Source organism: Choloepus didactylus, chromosome 2, assembly GCF_015220235.1.
Source record: "Choloepus didactylus isolate mChoDid1 chromosome 2, mChoDid1.pri, whole genome shotgun sequence".
Lineage (NCBI taxonomy): Eukaryota > Metazoa > Chordata > Mammalia > Pilosa > Megalonychidae > Choloepus > Choloepus didactylus.
This window is the reverse complement of record NC_051308.1, coordinates 9,509,399-9,525,555: the sequence shown is the minus strand read 5'-3', so window position 1 is coordinate 9,525,555 and position 16,157 is coordinate 9,509,399. Positions and strand designations below refer to the sequence as shown.

The following is a 16,157-nucleotide window of genomic DNA, read 5'->3' as shown; positions in this document are numbered from 1 at the left end:
TAGGAATATGACATCTTCATGGCAACTCTGAAGAATCAATGCTTTACAGAATTTTAAAAATTAAAATTGACATTAAGGCCTTAAAGGTCTGAAATATTTTATATCCAAGCATTAAGTCCATCTGCAAACTAATATAAAATGAAATTACATAAACATCTCACAAATTAGGAAATAACAGTTATGTGTTTATGCATCAGTTACCATACTGCCTGTCAAACAGAATACCTCCACTTAAAACCTGAGGGAAAAAAGATATCTCCCCTATCCTCTGTTACAAGAGGAATATGCACCCTTGTGCACATTACACTACACTTGTGCCGTAAAATGGTTAGATGTAAAATGGTTAAACTTAAACGATAGAGTCTACTCTTCAGAGGAGGCATTTAAATTTTACGCCTATTAATAAAGGTCTGTCTTTTCAATTCACTGAATACTCTCTGCTTATTCACAGATGAAATCTTTATTTTTTTAAATTCCAAATATAAACGTAGCCATCACAAAAATGATACTTTGTGGCTGCTCTCCACAATACTTCCCACACCTGATAGCTCACAAGTCCCAGGCTTGTGGTTGCTAACCTTTGTGGGCCGCATCATCAAAGTGCTCGTAAGCCCAATGGACCTCTCTATGACGGGGTCAGTTCTGCAAGGTCCAGTGGCCTCTGAGCAGAAGCAGGCCACCTTCTGACCCGACAGCCAGACGGCTGCTCCCGTGCTCTCAGCGCGCAAGACCACAGAGGGGAGCCTGTTCTGAAGACCTGCTCCAGAGGGCAAGGCCCCGGTGCTGGCCTTCTGTTCCCTGCGCTCCTTTTCTGATGGGGACACACAGAGAATCAGCAAGGAGCGTGCATTTGAGAACAAAGATGAAACAAATTAACCACTTTCTAAATTCAAAAGCTGTGAAAATAACACAAAAGTAGTGGCTATTATGATTATGAACAAGTTGAAAGGGCATTTAGATCATGATGAGATGTTAATATATAATACTGTTTTATTTTTTATTTTTCTCATGAGCCTGCAAACTGAGAAAGGGGCAACAGAAAACACCACCATTGTGCCAAACAGCTTTCCCACATGAAGGTCTACACAAACACACTGTTTATATGTCTATAAATATTTATTTACGGTGGAACATACAAAACCCCAAAACTTAAACTGTAAGCAAGTGCAAATACAATTTACATTTATGTACTACTTTGATCATGAAAGATTTCTATTTTGGAAAGAAACTTAAACTTTAAATTAAGTGTCAATGTTCAAAGTAACTGTTCATAACAAAACACAGATTTTTGTAGCTTAGTTGACTATTTTTAAAATATTTTCTGTTATTAAATTTAAAATATTATTTTCTTTGTTATTAAATTAGGATTACAATATTATTTGTTATGTCTTTTGATAACTTTCAAGATTAAGAATTTAAAAGTATATACTGGAAGAAGCACACTCCCTGAAAGCTGTTTAAAAATACCACATCTAATTCCAACAGAATTTCTGAAGCACTGAAAATGTTTGGGGAAGAAAATCAGGATATTTGAATAATTTATTAGCGTTTGATGCTGATGAAAACATACTAAGTTCTGTTTATTCCTGATTAAAATAAATTAAAAAACAGCATCCAGGCAATGTACTCATGAAAATATCATTTAAATTATTCAAATGCAGGAAGGATATAAGAAATATACAGAAATGACCATCTCCCCTAACACATTTCTCTGGTTCTAAATTGGTGCAATGTTATGCACAATTCTAGATTAATATATACATGTACCCCCAATTTTCTAATGACTATCAGAAAAGGTAAGCTAGCATAGTGAGTTGCATAAAGCCACACTGCCAGGGTTCCCATTCAGATTAAATTGGGCCAACAGCTGGTGGGAGGTGGGGGTGGAGGTTGAGGAATGGGGAGTTAATGGTTAATAGATGTTTGGAGTGCTAGAAAAGTTTGGGTAATAGATGGTGGTGATGGTAGCACAATACTGTGAATATAATTAACAGCACTGAATTGTGGACTTGAAAATGGTTAAAATTGGAAATGTTATGTTTATATATATTACAATTAAAATATTTTTTTAAATAGGGTTAACAACAATCCTCATAGAAATGTTGTGAAAGTAAATGAGTCAATACATGCATTACATTATATGCAATACATTCAATAGTGCCTGGCTCATAGTAATCCCTCAATCCATGTTAGTTGTTGTTACCATTATAGTTATAATTATTAATCTTCTTGGCTGTGAGATATGACTAACAATGAAAAGACATTTATGATGCTTGATTACAGGTAGGGGAGGGGAGGGGAGGGGAGGAGAGAACTGTGCCTAGGATCTCTACCTAACTCACCGACTCTACACGGGCACATTTACTAGGCTCTAAGTTCTCTGAGGACACACAGCACACCCTACTCAGGTCTGTGCTCCTAGGATAGTTAACCCATTGCCTGGCAGATGGCACATGCTCTTGATGTGCTCACCAAAGGAGGGTAAAGAAATACGGTTTGAATAAGAAACTTGACATTACTCATTGGTAAAGGTTAAGAATAAAATTAATTGGCAAGAATTAACCCAAAATGATAAAATAAAAGCTTAGAAGTTTCTGATTAAATATTAGATCACTATTCCTAATCATTCCCCCACCTGGTAGCAACAGGGAAGATTTCCATCATATGGGAAACAGCATAACAACAACTACTACTACTACAACAAAAACGATTATCATAACTACCCTTTACTTAGCATTTATTCACTGTGCACTCTAATAAGTAATTAGCAAACGTTATCTCTGACTCCTAAAAGCAGCCCTGTGAGGTAAGTTATCCCCATTTTACAGATGAGAAAACAGCGGTTTAGATACTAGGTAATTTGGTCATAGTCACACAGCTATTAAGTGGCCCAATTAGAATTAAAATCCAAATGTACGTGTCTCCTCAGAGCCTTAATGACAATCTACTGTGAGTAAAACTTCAGCATTTCTTCAGTTTCTGCATTGGTTTTGTGTAGTGCTGCTTTCACTGCTTCCCACAACTTTCAGTGACTAAGGATTCACATGCACTATCTTGAGACTATCAACAAAGATCATCTTTTCTCTCACTTAGGACCTTTATAACCATAAAAAGATTCAATCCTCACATCAACTTGACCTCCAGGATACAAGATGATCTTCTGGAGCAGAAACACCAATAGTCAAAGTTGTGGCATTTTGCCACAGCAATGCTTAGTAGAAGACATGTAAGAGCAGAGAAACAGAAAGGCTGACCTGATTTGGAGGGGTTCTTCTGAGTAAATGGGATTGACAGATAAGGGCTTAAAAGAATCAAGAGTTATGATAAAATAATTGAGCCTTATCATAAAATAATTACAATAAACCATGGCTAAGAAATTAAATCCAGAAAGGGAGCTGAAAGAATAGGAGGGGAATTGCAATGATCTAGAGGTCTCCACGTCATAACGGCAGGAACAGAGAAAGGTATAGTAAGAGTCAAGAGAGATAAGTCAAATTGGCAACATGGCAACATGACCAGATATGGCCTTGGGCATAGCTACTAGAGCAGAACAGACATGAGAAAAAAAAAATCTTACTTCCTTTATGATACATATTTTTGACTGTAAGAATGCACATGTCTAATAGCCATTAATACTGGCTGCTGTTCTCTATTGGGGATGAGATCAGGGGTTTATGGGTATGGTACTGGTCAACAAAGGGCAATGGCAGCTTCAAATGCCTAGGAATACAGCAGTAAAACATCAGTATCCCTCCAAATCAGATGATTCAGCATGCTAAAGTGTGTTCAGAATGATGAAAGCATGCTTTTGCATCCTACTGGGACAAAGACGAACCAATTGTGTTGGATGCAGTACCTGACAAGTCACTCAGCTTGCAAATGCATTCAGACACACATGGGATGAAATGTACAGAACTGACAGGTAAGAGGGCTCCTTTGGCAACTCCTGAACACTTCCTAGTGCACCTATTCACTTTCTGGTGGCAACAAAGGCTCTGCTGCCCTCATATAAAAGGGGGATGAATGGCCATGAAAGGACCCCACAGGTGCCTTGGTTATCCCCTGTCCCCCGACATCCCACCACCTACCCTCACAGGTGTCCACAATGGATCCCCAAGAAAATGGAACATCCAACTAAGTGAACTCCACGCTCAAAAGAATGAAGCTAGTACAAAACATGAGTCACCACATGTAATGCTCCAGAAATGTTCCTTTGAAGTAAGGTACAAATTGGGCATATGTCAAATAAATCATTGAACCAACAGGTCACATTATTTAGCATATTACTGGTTTGTTTTTTACTCTACCCCCTAAGGCTCCCATCTCACTCTGCAAACCCTTAATTTGTTACCACTGCATCTATCGCTAAATCTGTGGGCATAATCCCTTTACTTTCAGCCCCAAGCCAGTGGTCTACAAATCTGAATTTTCCATATATCAGGTTTTCCTAAAGCAGGCTGCCCATATATACAAACAGGAAGCATCTAAGATAAAACAAAGACTAAGCAAATTTCCCATTTTAACAATTAACACAATATTCTATTACCCCTCATAGACACACCCTGCCCCCTCACACACACCTGATATGGATTAATTAACTACATTGGTTTTGTATGTATGGGAGAGAGAGCGTGCATATTTTTAAAGCTTGAAGTAATACATATACTACTCAACTCAAAGAAATAGAGACTCAAGAAGAAACAATTCTAGATCCAAGGTAGATACAATGAAGGGCAAATAAAGTAAATTAAGGATAGGGTGGACCTTTTCAGTGAGTCAAGTCCTATGTATTAATATATCTGTCAAATATGAGAACACTATATTAAGTGCACAGAAAAAAAAAAAGATTTCCCATGCAGAGGAAATTCTCACAAATAATGCTAAGTGGAAAAAGCAGGAAACACACAAAACTAGCAGGTACATCTAGAAAACTGACTAGAAGGATACAGATAAAAATATTAGATGCAATTGTCTCCCCAGAATGGAGGAAAGTCAGGTATTTTTCTTCTCTTTTATACTTTTTAATGTTTTACAAATTGCTTATAATGAGTCAAGAGTTTGCATTTTAATCATTTTAATAACTTTTAGTACTGTTATTATGCTGAGAGTTGAGCTTCCAATGGTGGCAAATCTTAACCACCAGTCCTCGCTATTTCCTATGCTGATGATTTTACTCTCCAGAACTTCCATGCTTTGAATATGCCTAGAAATAGTGAGTCAACCGAACTTTGGAGACTGAAATAAAAATTCCTATTTAATAAAAATTAGTCATGAACCTGTCTGAGAGAAGACAAAGGATGCCCCTCTTATGATTAAAAAGGTCTGGTCAAGCCACCCCACACAGGCATTACATACTTAAGGGGCTGAGAGGAGGGTCTGGATGACCAATGAAACCACTCCCCAAGCCATTATAGGTGAAGACAGGTAACTAATTCAAATAAAAATCATGAAACTCCAAAGGGAAGGGAAAGAGAGTCTCCCTAGATTTCCTTCCTTTCCCTTGTGAATCTTAACACTTCAAAGACAGAAGCCTTCCAAGTAAAGGAAAATTTGGCAGAAATTGACAGACCAAAAAAAAACCTGACAGAAAAACAACAGAAGACAAGAAAACTAACACTGAAAACTACCTAGTGCAATAGGACATCACATCTCAAAAATGAAAGTAGTAGAGTACAGCAAACCTAGAAGTAAGCATATCACTTTCCTGCAGTGATTCAAGGTATCTTAGCTTGCCACAGCTGCTATAACAAGTACAAAAGACTGGCTGGCTTAAACAACAGGAATTTATTGTCTCTCAGTTTCAGAAGCTAGGTGTCCAAAATCAAGTTGTCGGCCGGGCCATGCTTCCTCCGAAGTCTGTAGCATTCTAGTGTGGCTTCCCGGTGATCCATAACTCGATCTCTGCCTTTGTCACAGGGTCAGCTGTCCCCTACTACTATGTTCAAATTTCCTCTGCTTATAAGGACACTCCAGTCATAATGGATTAAGTCCTACCCTGACTCAGTTTGTCCTCACCTTAACTAACAACATCTTCCAAGATCTCATTTACAAATGGGCTCACCTCCACAGGACTGGAGGTGAGGACTTGAGCAAGTCTTTGTGGGGGACATGATTCAATCCAAAATGCAAGGTGAACTAGGCAGGGCATAATCAAATCTCTAATGATGATGTGAACAGTATCACAAAACTTAAGTACACGTTCTCTTGTAGAAGTAAGTTTTACAACAATGTGCAGATGTTTAAGTTTTATTATCAATATGGTTCACGTTCTCAGGCCATGAAAAGTATATGCCATTAAACCCAATATGTGTATAAAAGTTTTAATAAAAAGAGAGATTCAAGCCACAGTAGTTGTTTACATCTATAAAAAGAGAGAGTTTTAATATATGGGAAGCTGAATACTAAAGGGAAATTAACAAAAAATAAACAGCCAATGTAGTATAAAAACATGAGTTAACTGAGGTCGTTAATGTCAGTTAAATGGCAAACGATCCATTACAACCAATGTTTAAACGTGTGTCAATTAAATATAAGCAGACAGCCTTACAATTAGAGTTTAAAGATTTACTTTTACTTCTTCTAGATTCATATATTACCTTTCAAACATGAACATTTTCTTTAAATTTAAAAAACCTTCCTTTACAGTCCATACTTGTACATTAAACTTTCATGCTAAATATAAAGACTTTTGCCAATGAAGTTGATCAAAGCAGGGGATATTCTTACATTAATTTCAGAATGCAACAATCCAAAAAGCATCAGTTTCAAATCATCTGAGTGATTGCAGAACCACAACATTAAATTCTCACTATTCTTTGCTTCTCTCTTTTCTACAAGAACTGCTAACAATAAAGTTTATGTTATGTGCTGCCCTTAAGAGCCACTGTTCGACGGAATCCCAAAACTATTCTAAATAATATGGAAGCTCTCTTACCAGAAGAGTTTTTTTTTTTAACATAGCAGTATTTAGTAAGAATCACTGTTAGGTATATAGGCACTGAGTCTTCACTTAAAAGGAAACAGTCTGTTTCTGAAACAAACTCTTTATAGCCTGAGCTAATTTTTTTAAAATTTCTTTCACATTTTACATTAAGGCTTCATCCACAACTGCCTCTAGCCCCTGTACTACCTGGTATCCCACCCATGACCTCACACCCTATAACTTTTTTCCAAAGTGTTATCTCACTTTACTTTTGTTTCCTAGCAATATAAAGTCATTGCCATACAGCCCTTGAAATTTCAAAATCATCTTCAATTCCGAATAAGTCAGTAGACATCAAACAAGACTCAGGGTGATCCAAACCCCAATTTGGAAAGTAAGTGATTTGGGGCACTGCTCATTTATCCAGGTTGTCCTTTCTTCCCTAGTGATGTTTCCAGGTACCTTAAAAGAATGGGTATAAGAACACTGTGGGACAAAAATATGTATCTGGACATTGCATTTTGACAACATTGCATTTTGATAAGAGACTGAAAAGATCCAAGGGGAAGCTGAAGAGAGAATTAGTTCTAATGATTATTAAGTTAATGGGCTCATCTCCCTTAGCTTACTCTCCACTCTCTGTTCTGGACCAATGTCAGACTGCTGTTGTAGTACAACCATGCTAATGCTGCACTTTGTCATATCCAAGCCATCATCTGTCCATTCCCTCTATATATAATGTCTGAAGTGGTCTTCTCTCCCTCTTCTTCCACCCCTCCAAAATACATCCAGTTAAGGCTATTCATTCTTCAAAGGTTCTGGTTAAATATCAAAACCTCAATGACACTTTCCCTGACTGTCCTCCCGCCCAAACCAACATCAGAATTGAATGCAACATTCTGCACACTTCCATGCACTTTGTTCCATGAGTCCACGACACATGCTATCTTGTGTTTTAAGTTGTCTGTACCCACATTTCTATTTCTGGTTACACCAAGAGCTCTTCAGAGGAAGGGGCTATGATGCAGTCATTTGTAGTTCCTTATCCAACATGATGACAGGCATCCTTACATGCTCAATAATCGCTGGCTAAACTAAATGCAGTGAGTTGGCTCAGAAATAATTAACCCTTTTCAATCATGGAGAAACAGTAGAGGTAACTAGGACTCAAAAATTATACCTATCTCACTAATAGAGATAGTATGAGAAATCAGTAATCTTGGAACAGGAAAGTATGAGCCAATGCACGCTTCATACTTAAGATTCAGCAGGATTTTCCGTTTTTCTAAAAGCACGTTCACAACAGAAATACCCACTGGTGTTGTACTTCCTTATTGAGTATAATATACATGATCACTGATACTTTTTGGATTAGAGACCCTATGACTTATTCAGCAAAATACATCTAGGTGGTTCTAGAATCAAAATGACAAATTTTCCAATGCTGCTCACACTCAAAAACAATAAAAGTATCCTTAAGAACAGAAACAGAAATATAATCTCCATGTCTGCTGAATCTAGAAGATATCTGTGACAGACTGTACTTTCCAAAGATGGTCACAAAGCAATGTCCCTTGTCCCACATGTTCTTCTAGAACCTTGCTCTCCCCTCCCCAAGAGGTGGGATTAAGGTCCCCTTCCCTTGAATCCAGGCAGATTTGTGGCTCAGCTGTGACCAAGAAAATGGGGCTGAAGTGGTGATGCCTGACCTCTAGGGCCGGGTCAGGAAAGGGGACAGGACTTCCACCTTGCTCACTGCGCTGGAGCCCTGAGTCACCGTGTAGGCAGTCCCCGTGCCCTGGACGGCAATTTTATGAGGAAACCCAATGTAGCCCACACATAGAGAAGCCATGGTATACACCAGGAAGAGATGACCAGGCAAAACCTAGCTGCTCCCACCCCACTTCCAGCTCCAGCCACTATCTATCTGCAACTATATGATATGCCTGGCCGTAACTGCCCTCCCCAAATTCCTAACTCACAGAAATGGTGAGAGGTAATAAAATGACTACTCTTTACAAATGAAGTTTTGAGGTTATTGTTCTGCACCAATAACAGGTGAAATAACAAACCTCAAATTACAATATATACAGAAGAAACAGCAAATGGAGGAATGAGAAATTCTTAGCAGATTGAAAGAATGTCAATCCTAAATCTCTGAGGGGTGCAGAAAAAAGGATATCAATAAGGAACAAGTCAGTATGACCTGTATAACCTGGAAAGCTCAAGAATTAGGGAGCACCAGACTAAAAACAGGTTTATCAAATGAAAGTCTATAAATCAAAGCATCAGACTGCCACAATCTCTCCAGTAGACAGACTGGAAATAATCCGGGCTCATAAGGGTGAGAGTGGCTTGTGAAATGGAGACATGCCATATTGAGAATAAGTGCTATAGATTGAGACCTTAAACCCCTTTCCCCAGTTCAGCTCCAGAATGTCAGCAGCCAGGCTTAAACTTCACCAACTTCACCACCATCTCTACACTAAAGACTAGAGGTGTCTTGTCTGGAGAAAATCAACTACCCCAGAGAAAAGATTTTCTCATATGAACACATGGAAGCTCCCAATTAAAAAGCTGGCTGATCGCAATGATAACCCTAAAGAGATGACTATCAGTTCACAAGCCCTGGCTCCCAAAGACGGCTTCCAATCAGCTTTTGAGTAACTCAGCCCTAATATGAACAAAGATTCTCTCATGTCTGAGAAAAGCCTCTGACATAACAGAGATTATAAAAAGCTAAAAGAGTAATTCAAAAGAGAGATAACACAAATAACAAAAGAAACATTAAAAAGAAGTAATAACCAACTTCCTATTTGAAAGAAAAAGCCATCACACCCAAGAAACAAATAAAGAATGCTATAAGGAGGAACCAAGTACAAAGAAAAACATTTGAAAATTAAAAATACACAAGGAAACAATTTAATACACAGGTTGGAAGAGGAAGTTACCTAGTAGGCAGATGAAAACAATAAAAAAATGGGAAAATTAGTACAGGAACAAAAGATCAATCAATCAATCAATCTTAGTACACTCAAACATTTAATCAATGAGAGGCTCAGAATGAGAGAGTAGATAAAAGGAGAAAGAGAAATTATTTAATAAACCTTATAAGATAATTACCCAGAAATGAAGAACAGTACAAACTTACTGCCCAGCACAATGAAAGGCAAACAAAGACCCACAGAAAGAAATATTATTTTAGAATATCATTGATGAAAATCCAAATAGCTCCCAACACTAGGGGGGAATAGCTCACATATCCAGAAAGGGTCCGTCTTCAAAACGTCGTATGATTTCTCAGCAACATAACACAATTGAAGGGAGGGAACATTAGAAGTCAGAAGATTTTATCTTAAGAATGCTTAGAGAAAATTATTTCTGTCCTAGATTGTTATATGGAGCCAAACAACCAGTTTAAATGTGAAAATACAGAAAAAACATTTTAAAAAATATAAGGCCTCAAAAACTTACCTCACATTCACACTTGATTCTCAGGAAGCTACTGACAGATGTGTGCCACCAAAATGGCAAGTGTTTTAAAAACAGGAGATCCATATATGAGAGACAATGGGAAGAGCCAGAGAAATAATGAAGGAGCATCCCAGGAGATAGCTGTACATATCTAAAGGAAACAACTATTTCAAATTTGGGCAGGGGACTGTGTAATTTCAGAAACGATGTCTCTTAAGAAAACAAAAGCGGAACTGAAAAACATTGACAAGTCTGAGGGTATGAAAAACTATATTGCCAAGCTGTTAGAGGGTATAGGAAAATCCAGCCAAATATTCAAAGAAAATGTTTCTAAAACATTTGAAAAAAATGAGGCAATTGTAAACTCCAGGCAAAACTAAAAGTTATCAAAGAAAGGAAATGTAATTATCATACAGTATACTAAGCTTAGTGAACAATACTTTAAGATATAATTATGAAAATAAGTAATATGGCCTTAACCAAGTGAGATATGATCATACTGGGATGAAGATGAGGAGTAGGAAAGATGTAAAGCAAGCTGTAATCCTCATCTAATAGGAAGTCATTAAATAATGCCAAATTTAAGAATATGAAAGATAATATATCTTAATAATTTTATGTGCATGTATACTCTTTAGAGAACTACAGATAAATATATATATATATATATATATATATATATATATATATATATATAAAGAGGACAATTTCCATTGATTCTTTTATATTCCCTATAAATTACTTACAGGGTTTTTTTTGGTCTATTTTTGAAAACTACAGAAATAAAAGACGTTTAGAAAATACTTTTGGTAGGGGTTACAATTTATCCTAGAAGAAAGGGACATACGTGCTTTCAACTCCTTTTTTGTTTTCTAATACTTCATTCCATATACCCAACAGGAAGAAAGGTGGAGACTCTTTCTCCATTTCCTGGTTCAGCAGACCTTTAATATCCTCTGCATTCCCCACTTTACTCCTGCCCCTGGATAAAATAAACCATCTCTCCTGCCACAAGTACTGTGTCAAGTGTTGCCAAACCTAGAGAGAGAGATGCACTAGTGGTGCTTTTGAACAGTTGGAACAGCAAGGCCGCCACCCACTGGATGAGAGAAGGGAGGATGCTTGCTAGAAGTCTCAAGAAGCTCAACATGTTTCTAGTTTTTTGCTGCCATGAATTAAGAAAAAAAAAAAACAAACAGTGGCTCCACTCAACCGCCAGGATGCCACAAATGTCTACAATGAAATGTGAGGATCAAAATAAAGACTAAATAGATTTACCATGAAATTGTTTCTTCCAATGAACAAATATGATTTAATTCTTGATATCCTCCCCAAACTAATAAAGGAGGTTTTCTCTAAAAATACAAACCAGGACATATGTATTCCTGTATATGTCGAAGACTCTTCATTGCTTCAAGCTACAATTTCAGCTGTCGGTACATTGACCAGTGCTGCCCGCCCCCCGTGCCAGGCCTCCGTGCCACTGCATGGCCCCTTCCCCTGGCTCGGAGACCTCTCCCTCTACCACATGGTGATGCTCACGTGGCTCCTCTGTGGGACTCCACGGCATCTTAGGTAAGACAGCAGAGTTATTACATGGCCCTGTTTTATGGTTGCTTTTGTCATTGACAGAACCAGACAACTCCTAAAGGAAAACGACCATGTATTTCAATAACTAGCCCATTGCCTAGAACATAGAAAGGAGTGCAGTAATTCTTTCCCAAATACACTAATCAAATTATAACAATATTATGATTATGAACCTAAGCATTAAAAGAAATTTTAGTCAATGTTTAATGGGAAATACTAAACTTACAGATACTTTCTTTATGGTTTTTTTAGCTTGACTGGTAAGAAAAGAAAGGCCATGCATGCCACAATCAATGGTTAAAAGGAAGGACAAATTGATTAAAAATTACCTGAGAAGAAAAAAGGTACAGAAAGCCTTACCAATGCTTGTTTCTCTCACACCATAAAACACTACTTTTCTAAAACCATAACAAAGAGGACTGACCTATGATTGCATTTCATGAAATCCCTTAGGTTCCTTGAACATTGCCAAGGTCAAATTCAGGTAAAGCAAACATTAATTTCTAATAACATAAACAGCAAAGAAAATGAGCAGCATGGTCCCACCTCCCAGACTCTCAAACCTGTCATTGGGGTAGATAAATTCTTCCCATGGGAGGATAGGGAAAGTTTAAAGCTGAGTCATCAGCTTACCAAACAGTATACTCTGTATAAGGGAAACCAGATTCACTGCGACCCGATAAAAATTTCCAACTAGGCATCTCTGAAGTTACTTTAGATATTTATTTCTTTATCATGTGATACAAGATACATTGTCCTTGCAAACCCTGGGAATACTGTCAATTGAGAATTTTCAAATGACAAGTGTTATTTATGATTCTATCAGCTGATAAATATAGAAACGGTAATGATAGAACCACAATATAGAAAACAAGAGTACAGTTTTAAAATCATAATCAGATAACATTATCAACACCACTAGTGCTTTCAAGGTTTTTCATTATAAACCAAGATGTAGATTTAAAACCTGTTTCATTCATTAAGAAACTCAATAGCGTTAAAAATGAATTTACTTTTAACTTAAAAAATGTAAACATACCATGTACACTTGAGTCAGCTGCCATCTGGATAGAAAATGGAGAGAAATTTGGTACAAACAGAATAACATAATTTAAGTCTGCCTTCACAAGAAACCTAAAAAAAAAAGTAGACTAAACAAATTATATCTCACATTTAAATATATTCTACCCAGAAGGTAAAAGTTATGATTCTCCAAAGGAAATGGCTCTTTTTACACTAACAAAACACAAAAATTAAATTATCTTTTGAATTACATTAATGAAGATAATGCTACCAGGGAACTAAACAGCATTTTAAGTAAAGGCCCACCCAACATAACAGCAGAGTAAAAATAACTTTTCACACAATAACACACAGCAGCCTCTAGTGATTTGCATCAAACAGGAACAAAGGTTTTTCACGTTGATAAGATGGGTTCTATACAATATACTGGGACTCCCATATTTTCTTAGTAAAAAAACTACACTTAAACAATATCTAGCATCATGCATACTCTAGTATACAGAAAAACTCAAAGCTATTAACAAAACTTGTGGAAGAGATACATCTCAACACTGGTTTATCAAAAAATCTATACTTTTCTCTATCTTTAAATTCTGTTGTTTGGAATCGAATTGAGAATTCGGAGATAGACCCCCAGATCTATGGTCGACTGATCTTTGATAAGGCCCCCAAAGCCAATGAACTAGGACATAGTCTTCTCAACAAATGGGGCCAGGAGAGTTGGATACCCATATTCAGAAGAATGAAAGAGGACCCCTACCTCACACCCTACACAAAAATTAACTCAAAATGGGTTAAAGACCTCAACATAAGGGACAGCACCATAAAACTCCTAAAAGATAACATAGGGAAACATCTTCAAGACCTTGTATTAGGCGATTACTTCCTAGACCTTACACCCAAAGCAAAAGCAACAAAAGAAAAAATAGATAAACGGGAACTCCTCAAACTTAGAAGTTTCTGTACCTCAAAGGAATTTGTCAAAAAGGTGAAGAGACAGCCAACTTAATTGGAAAAAATCTTTGGAAACCATGTATCTGACAAAAGACCGATATCTTGCATACATAAAGAAATCCTACAACTCAACGACAATAGCACAGACAGGACAATTTTTTTTTACTTTTTTTTTTGTTAATTAAATTCAGTTTTATTGAAACATATTCACATACCATACAATCATCCATGGTGTACAATCAACTATTCACAGTAAGATCATATAGTTACGCATTCATCACAACAATCTATTTCTGAACATTTTCCTTACATCAGAAAGAATGAGAATAAAAATAAAAAATAAAAGTAAAAAAGAACACCCAAATCATCCCCCCATCATACCCTGTTTTTCATTTAGTTTTTGTCCCCATTTTTCTCCTCACCCATCCATACACTAGATAAAGGGGGTGTGATCCACCAGGTTTTCACAATCACACTGTCACCCCTTGTAATCTACATTGTTATACAATCATCTTCAGGAGTCCAGACCACTGGGTTGGAGTTTGATAGTTTCAGGTATTTACTTCTAGCTATTCCAATACATTAAAACCTAAGAGGTGTATAGTGCATAAGAATGTCCACCAGAGTGACCTCTCAACTCCATTTGAAATCTCTCAGCCACTGAAACTTTGTTTTGTTTCATTTCACTTCCCCCTTTTGGTCAAGAAGATTTTCTCAATCCCATGATGCCATGTCCAGGCCCATCCCCACCAGTCATGTTCCACATTGCCAGGGAGATTTACACCCCTCGGAGTCGGGTCCCACGTAGAGGGGAGGGCAGTGAGTTCACCTGCCGAGGTGGTTCAGTTAGAGAGAGAGACGGCCACATCTGAGCAACAAAGAGGCACTCAAGGGGAGACGCTTAGGCACAATTATAAGCAGGTTTAGCCTCTCCTTTGCAGCAACCAGCTTCATAAGGGCAAGTCCCATGAAACCGCCAGTCCTAATGTTTGTGACAACATCAACATCAGTCCAGGTGAGGAAGTCCAACACTTCTGCACTTTCCCCCAGCTCGTGGGGGGGGGGGGGGGCAGGGAGGACCTATAAATATATTTTTTATTCTCTGCTCAAATTACTTTGGGATGTGTCACTATTTCACTCTAACCTATACTAACCTACCGTATCTCACTTCCTATTCAAAGTTCCATGTAATCGTGGTGTTTGAACAAACCGACTGTAGAGTTATTCTGTTTAGAAAATATAGATCTTGCACCAAATAGACATCTCTTCCCTTGGTCTCACATGGAAGTTGAAGCTTTAAAACACAGTCAGTTTCGACCTTTACCCTTTGGCTCAGTTTGTCCTAGTCTTAACCAGATCTGCTTCATTCATATCACTAACTGAAGTCTGGGCTCTTTTTCAGTTTTTTTTTCAAACAGTTGCTGTATGTGCTAATACTGACATTCATATCTGCCGAGCTCTAGCTCTGAGTTTCAGGTGTCACAGAGATACCCAGTGTTCCAGAGACCAATCAGGTTATACACTAAGGGATCAGCATCTCAAAGTTTGGAGATAGCCACTACAATTCAGGAACAGAGTTGGACGGTCCAATTTTAAAATGGGCAAAAGATATGAAAAGACAGTTCTCTGAAGAGGAAATACAAATGGCCAAAAACACATGAAAAAATGTTCAGTTTCACTAGCGATTAGGAGATGCAAATTAAGACCATAACGAGATACCATCTCACACCAATTAGAATGGCTGCCATTAAACAAAAAGGTAACCACAAATGCTGGAGGGGATTGGAGAAATTGGAACTCTTATTCATTGCTGGTGGGACTGTATAATGGTTCAGCCACTCTGGAAGTCAGTCTGGCAGTTCCTTAGAAAACTAGATATAGAGCTACCCTTCGATCCAGCAATTGCACTTCTCAGTATATACCCGGAAGATCTGAAAGCAGTGACACGAACAGACATCTGCACACCAATGTTCACAGCAGCAATAGTCACAATTGCCAAGAGATGGAAACAACCCAAATGTCCTTCAGCAGATGAGTGGATAAACAAAATGTGGTATATATACATGATGCAATACTACACAGCAGTAAGAAAGAACAATGTCGTGAAACATATGACAACATGGATGAACCTTGAAGACATAATGCTGAGCGAAATAAGCCAGGCACAAAAAGGGAACTACTATATGTTACTACT

The 16,157-nt window shown here is 37.6% G+C and overlaps 1 protein-coding gene across 8 annotated transcripts in view; it reads right to left on the bottom strand.

The window, feature by feature from the left end:
- Positions 1-16,157, bottom strand: part of ARID1B (AT-rich interaction domain 1B) — a 510,581-nt gene that overhangs the window by 253,906 nt on the left and 240,518 nt on the right. The gene's annotated exons all lie outside the window — the stretch shown is intronic.